The sequence below is a fragment of the Sturnira hondurensis genome, unplaced genomic scaffold (genome assembly GCF_014824575.4).
Source record: "Sturnira hondurensis isolate 20B ecotype Veracruz unplaced genomic scaffold, ASM1482457v3 Scaffold0020489, whole genome shotgun sequence".
Classification (NCBI taxonomy): Eukaryota; Metazoa; Chordata; class Mammalia; order Chiroptera; family Phyllostomidae; genus Sturnira; species Sturnira hondurensis.
In genome coordinates this window covers 7,678,943-7,685,494 of record NW_028093120.1, presented here as the reverse complement: position 1 = coordinate 7,685,494, position 6,552 = coordinate 7,678,943, and the positions used below count along the sequence as shown (strand labels likewise).

The 6,552-nt window shown below is 40.9% G+C and overlaps 1 pseudogene; it reads left to right on the top strand.

Annotated features, from left to right (window-relative positions):
* Positions 1 to 4,002: 4,002 nt before the first annotated feature.
* On the top strand, positions 4,003 to 4,765 carry LOC118975706 (transcription factor E2F6-like; annotated as a pseudogene).
* Positions 4,766 to 6,552: the final 1,787 nt, after the last annotated feature.

Here is a 6,552-nt window from a genome sequence, read left to right as displayed (position 1 = left end):
TATTGCCATTTTAATGTTCATAGTTTTGATCATCTTTTTCTTAAATAAGTCCCTTTAACAGTTCATATAATAATGACTTGGTGTTCATGAACTTTTTTTATCTTTACCTTGTCTGGAAACCACTTTAACTGCCCTTCAATTCTAAATAATAGCTTTGCTGGATAGAGTAATCTCTATTGTACATCCTTGCTTTTGATCACTTTGAATACTGCTTGCCAGTCCCTCTTGTCTGCAAAGTTTCTCTTAATAAATCAGCTAGCAGTCCTATGAGAACTCCTTAACTATCTGCTTTTTTCTTGCCACTTTTAAGATTCTCTCTTTATCTGTAACCTTTGACATTTTAATATGACATGTCTTGGTCCTCTTTGGGCCCATCTTATTTGGGATTCCCTGTGCTTCCTGGTCTTGTATGTCTATTTCCTTCACCACATTAGGAAAGTTTTCTTTCATTATTTTTTCAAATAAGTTTTCAATTTCTTCCTCTTCCTTTTCTCTTTCTGGCCCTCCTGTGATTTGAGTGTTGGTGCATTTGAAGTTGTCCTAGGAGCTCCTTAGCTTATCCTTGTTTTCTTGAATTCTTTTTCTTCTTGCTGTTCTGATTGAATTTTTTCTTTCTTTCTTGTGTTCCAAATCACTGAGTTGATTCTTGGCTTTATCCACTCCACTGTTGGTTCCCTGAAAATTTTGCTGTGTTTCACTTAGTGTAACCTTCATTTCTGCCTTGGTCTTTTTTATATTCCTGAACTACCCAGTGAGTTACTTAAGCATCCTAATAACCAGTATTTTGAGCTGTACATCTGATAGATTGCTCATTTCCATTTTGCTTAGTTCTTTCTCTGGGGTTCTGTTCTGTTTTTTCATTGGGGCCATATTTCTTTCTATCCTCATTTTGGCAGCCTCACCGTGTTTGTTTCTGTGTACTAGGTAGAGCTGCTTAGTAGCATGGCCTGTTGTAGAAAAGCATACCCACAAGTTGGATGCAGTGGAGCCTTAAGTAATCACCAGGGTAGGGCAACCATGTTGAACCAGGGTGGTGCAATGTGTGAAACAGGGTGATAGCGTCTCCAATATGGTGTTACTGCTCTGTGGCTCTGTGTAGGGTAGGGCTAAGAAAGAGGGCAATGCCTCTGCCTGGCCTCTGGATTTTTGTCCAGGAGGAAGTTGACCCCAGCACTCGCCTTGATGCCAGACACTTCAGTTTCTCCCTGTATGCCACTGGTGCCCTTCCAGCTACTGCCCCAGTGTTGAAGCACAGAGGGAGTGAGTCTGCATATGTCCTAAGTCCATTGTGGACCCTTTAAGAGGAGTCTTCTGGGAATCTTGTAGTTTATTCCACCACTTTGACCTCCTATTGGTTTTTACAGCTGGAAGTTATGAAGACTTATCTTCCTGTTAAAGAACCCTGGGATGGGTGGTCTGGTGTGGGGCTGGGATCCCTCACTCCCGAGGTATCCCTCTTGACTTTTGTCTACCACATGTGGAGGGATAAAAATGAACGGTCTCATTCTGCATCTCTGCATCTCCTTGCCTCTCTGTGCATCTCCACATGCCTGACCCTCCTACCAGTCTGGATGATTGTGGCTTCTTTAAATTCTTGGTTTTTAGATTTCCATACAGCTTGATTTTCTGATGATTCCGGATAATATTTGTTTTGTAGTCTAGTTATAATTTTTTGCTGTAGTTGTGTGAGGAAGTGAGCCATACTTAACCTTTGCCTCCATCTTGACCAGAAGTGTATTGCAGCTTTTTTATCCACTCATATACTGGTAGACACTCAGGGGGCTTTCTAATGTTGGCTATTGTAAATGACACTGCAACAAACATAGGGGTGCAGTTATGCTTTGGGGTTTCTTCAGATAAATTCCAGGAAGTGGAATCACTGGTTCATTAGACAGTTTCATTTTTAATTTTTTGAGGTATCTCCATACTGCTTTCCACAGTGGCTGCACACCCTTTATAAGTTTTTCCCTTGCAAGTAAAAAAAAAAGCTTCATTTTTGTAGTTGCTTAACTCTTTATGTCCTGATGTCTAATTTATCTAGAACTATCTGGCAGAACTCTGAAATGCTTCTTAATTAAACATATCAGGGGCATATTTTTTTCTTGGACACATCCTCTCCAATGTCACTCTCATGTTCTGTTCTGGCCTGCTGTGCAGCTGCCGTCTGGGGCGTCCCTTCCTGTGTCTCCTGTGTTCGGTCCCATGTCACCTTTGTGCTTGGTTGTTCTAACCTTTTTGTTTTCAAACATTTGCCTGTATTATTTCTTTGATAATTTTCTTCCCTCCATTGTTTTTCCCCTGGAACCGTTGTTAATTTAGCTGTCAGATCTCCTAGATTGATCCGATAATTTCCTTATCTTTCTCCTATGATCTTTTTTGTTTTATTTCCTAGAAAATGTCCTCAAATGTTATCTCTTCATTCTTCTGTGATTTTTAAATGTCTACTTTATTATGTTTTTATTTACTAATATTTACTTCTTAGTGCTTTCTGTTTCCTTAACATCCATTCCTTGTTTCTTGAATGTAAGGATAAGTACTCCATTTATGAAGACTTTAATATTTTCATTGTAATTTTTTCAAGTTTCCTTCTGCATTTTCTGTATCCTCAAATTTTCTTGTGGTTTGTAAGTTTTGGCACCTGTCTTTCACATTAGACACTTTTCTTAAAATTCTTGGCTCTGCATTCATTTCTAAGAACAAGGCACTAAGAAGCAGATTGGAAACTGTATGAACAGGGTTGACTGGTGGCCCACAGGGTGCTGAGGCAGCTACTTTTTTTTTGTTTGCCTCTCTCCCTTCCTGCCCTTCCAATATCCATATCTATAGGCCTTTCCTCTTGGGCTGCCTTGAGAGGATGAGCCTGATTGATAGAACCCCTATAGGTGAGGGTAGTGGTGGGAAGTGAGGTAGACAGAGAGGCCTATATTTCACCATTCAGAATGCAAATTTTAACTTAATCTCTCTGTTTTTAGTAAAATACCAAAGACAGGGACGGCTCTACCCACAGAGATTGTAGTTTAATTACTCTAGGGGGTTCTTGCTTTAATAATTTTTAAAAGCTCACCAGTTAACTCTAACCCACAGAAGGGGAAGATGGAAAGTCCACTGCAGTAAAGTAGCAAGGACAGATGGATGTAGGGCACAGTGAGTTCTTACCTGTGTCCTGGGGAAGGCAGAGAGGCTTTCAAGAAAAGGTCACATTTAAACTGAGTTCACTTGTGAATTTAGAATTTGAAACCTTAGGAAAATGTTGCTAAAGATTTGTCTTTATAGTTTGTGTGTGTGTCGGGGGCAAGAGGTGGTCCTGCCATCAGGGGTATAACCTGATTTGTTGTGCCAACTCTGCCCGAGAAGCACCAAGGACATGGGCAGATCCTCATCTCTAGCTTCCTCACTAGTCATCACAGCGGTCTCTCATTATTTTATTTCCCCAAATCATGCCTTATGGTCAATTAATGTTTTGAATTCACAGTTGCTCCATTAATCTTAATCTTGTTGGCAATATATTTACAAATTGTTCTCTAGAAGGTTTTGGTAGAAAACAAATACCACCTGTTGTAATTTTTGCTCTTCTAGTTCCCAATGATAATTACCTGGGTTTGAATGCCTGGGCTCTCTCCACTTTCACACCATCATTTCATATGCACAGAATCCACCCTGGAGTGGCTTTTTTAAGATGCCTCTTCTGTGCCTTTGGGAAGCTGATGGCCAAGGTGTTCTGAGAGTCATAGGTCACCCTGGTTTTCTCCAGTCTACAACTCCTGAAATGGTGCACATGGCACGGTTGGCCGTGGCTGGAAAGCCAGGGGCACTTTCAAGCCCACCATGAGGCTCTGTTTGTGTTTGGTTCTGGGAACAGCATGTTGAGGGTGCCTGATGGGACCAGGAGAAGGCAGAGAGCTCAGCAGGGACAAGATCGAGGGGCAGCTGGCTGGGCAGCAGGAGTTAGCAGCAGCCTGGGAAACTGCTCAGGCTGCCCGTGGACCCAGAAGAGGAGACCCCATCAACATGGAGGGCTTGCTGCCATCAGACATGATGTTTAGTCTTGAAGATAATTCACAATAGGTGTCCATGAGAAAAACTCTAAAAGTGAAGAGACCTCATTGTGATATATCACTGGTTTATTTAACTCAGAAAGTTATAGATCTTGACAGAAATGCTCCTGGGGGTATTCTTGAGTTAAGATTGCAACAAACCTGGGAGTATGGGAAGTAACAGTGTATAACATCACCAATGTCCTAGTTTGGATCAACCTGGCTGAAAAAAGTCTAAGAACCACATTCAAAGGATAGGATCTGATCTCAGCAACTTAGGAGCAGTGTTCCTGAGGAAGAAGCTACAGGAGAAACTTTCTGCCTTACCAGCCATGGAAGGTGCTCTGGATAAGTTAATGAAGTACTGTGCTCAGCAGTTGTTTGAATTAACAGATAACAAAGAAAAGGAACGACTACCTAGCATGTGTGACATACCAAGATATTCATAGTATTCCAGCCATCCATGAACAGATAAGTTATGGCAGTGAAAGCTCCAGCAGGAGGCCGGCTGGGTGTTCCAGCTCCAGAGAAGACTCGATCACAGTACATACGTGGAGCACCAAAGAGCCCATCGAGGGTTCTCTTTGTGTGAAGTGGAAGGGGATTGCTGAAGTAGTCAGCTGCCTGAAGGATTAGGGTCCTCCTCATCTAAAAACAAACACCCAGAAAACCCCAATGAAGAAGAAAATCCTCCATAGCAAAGTGGAGAATTGCTTGAAGTAAGCAACTAATAGGATTTGAGAATTCATGTGTTGAGTATTTTGGGGACATCCCATGTGGATGATTATGCACCAAGTTTGATTCTCAGGTCCATAAATGACCCATAAAGTTCCCTCATTCCCAGTCAGTAGTAATATTAAGGCCAGGAGTGTTTTTGAGTAGTTCACTACCTAGATTACTGGATCATTATGTTGTCCACATTTGAAAACAACTCTTTTTATAATTATTCACTGTTTTTTGTTAGTGGAATAGGTGTTCTGCCTACTGAAACAACTCCGTCACAAATAGGATCACTAAAGCAGTCAGCCCTGAAATGGAAGGTCCTTCATAGACTCTGCGTCTTCCTTCAAGGACCACGTACTGTTATCACAAAAGCAATTGGCTTACATGACCTCATGTCTGCAATCAGCTGCTGTGCATTGGATGAGTGTGCATACTCATCTAAATGTGAGCTCTTTGTATTTATCTGTATAATGTTTAGATTACTTATGTGTGTCTAAGTGAATCTTTTCACCATTGTATAGCCACAATAATATATATGGACAAATTCTCTAATTTCTGTGGTATCTGTTATTTATTAGAATCCACAGAATGAAGGTTAGAAGAGAGTTTTTCCCCCAACTTCTACATATAGAAGTATCATAAATATGCTATACATTTAAAGTTCATGGGCTTAATTAAAGAATTTCAATATGATTCTCAGTGCTAGAATTGGATTTCAAGCTACCTATAGTTACTGTGTCTGAGCAGACTGTTGGCATGCCCCAAGCCTTTAGGGGTAAGTGTAGGAATGCCATCAGGTAGTGGCTTAATTGATTAGAAGACACAAATTCAACCACAGTGGCAGCCTGAAACTATTTTGACTTTTTTGCTGGTAGATTCTCTACTATGTGTCTGTTGCTCTTCAATCAAAGCAGTTTACCTATGAGTTTCTTGCACCTACTAGTACTGCCCTCTCTCCAGCTCTCTCTCATCCTCTCTCTCATCCCCCATTTCCAAGTGCTTAGCTAATTCTACTCACTGGGTAAATCATTTACCACCTGTGTCTCAGTTCACTGAGTAGTTTTACCATCAGACTGTGAGCTCCTTGAGGGAATTTGTCTTAATCACGGTAGTACTCAGAGGCATGGTAAGTAAGAAGTGCTCAGTAAATGTTTGAACAAATCAGTGAGTGAGTCAGTGAATTATAAAATTAGACTAATAATACTTGGCTTGTCTACCGTATAGGATTCCTGTGATCATCATTCAGAATTATACTTTAAATATCTCTTGCTTTCAAAGAAAAAATTGAAGCAATTTGAAATTAAGACCATGTATTAAAGGATTTGAAGTGGGAATGAAAAATCAAAATATTGAAAAATGATGCTGAATGTTTAGGCTTCACATACCTCTGTGTTCCAGTGGCTTTAGCTAGTCCTGTCCCTCGGCTGCACCCTGGCTTCCTCCCTCGGTGCAGCACCTTTTGGCTTCCTCTCCAGCCCTGGGACTGCTAGTCGTGCTTCTCATTTGGGACATGCTTGATGAACCTCAGATTTTAGGCAGGAGTGTGTGAATATAGATCAGGTGCAAAGTAGAATTGGCAGATGTCAGTTTATATGTGATGGCCAAAACCACGAGTACATGAGGTTATCTAATGAGGTCATAGCATCTAGTGAGGAGAAGGGTAGAGGCCCACTAACATCTATATTTAAGGATAAATAAGGAAGAAAAAGCCTTTCCTGAGAAGGAATAATTGTGAAAGAGGGATAAAGAAGGTAGTCCTCCAAAAAACCAACAAAGGAAGTGTTACATAAAAGCT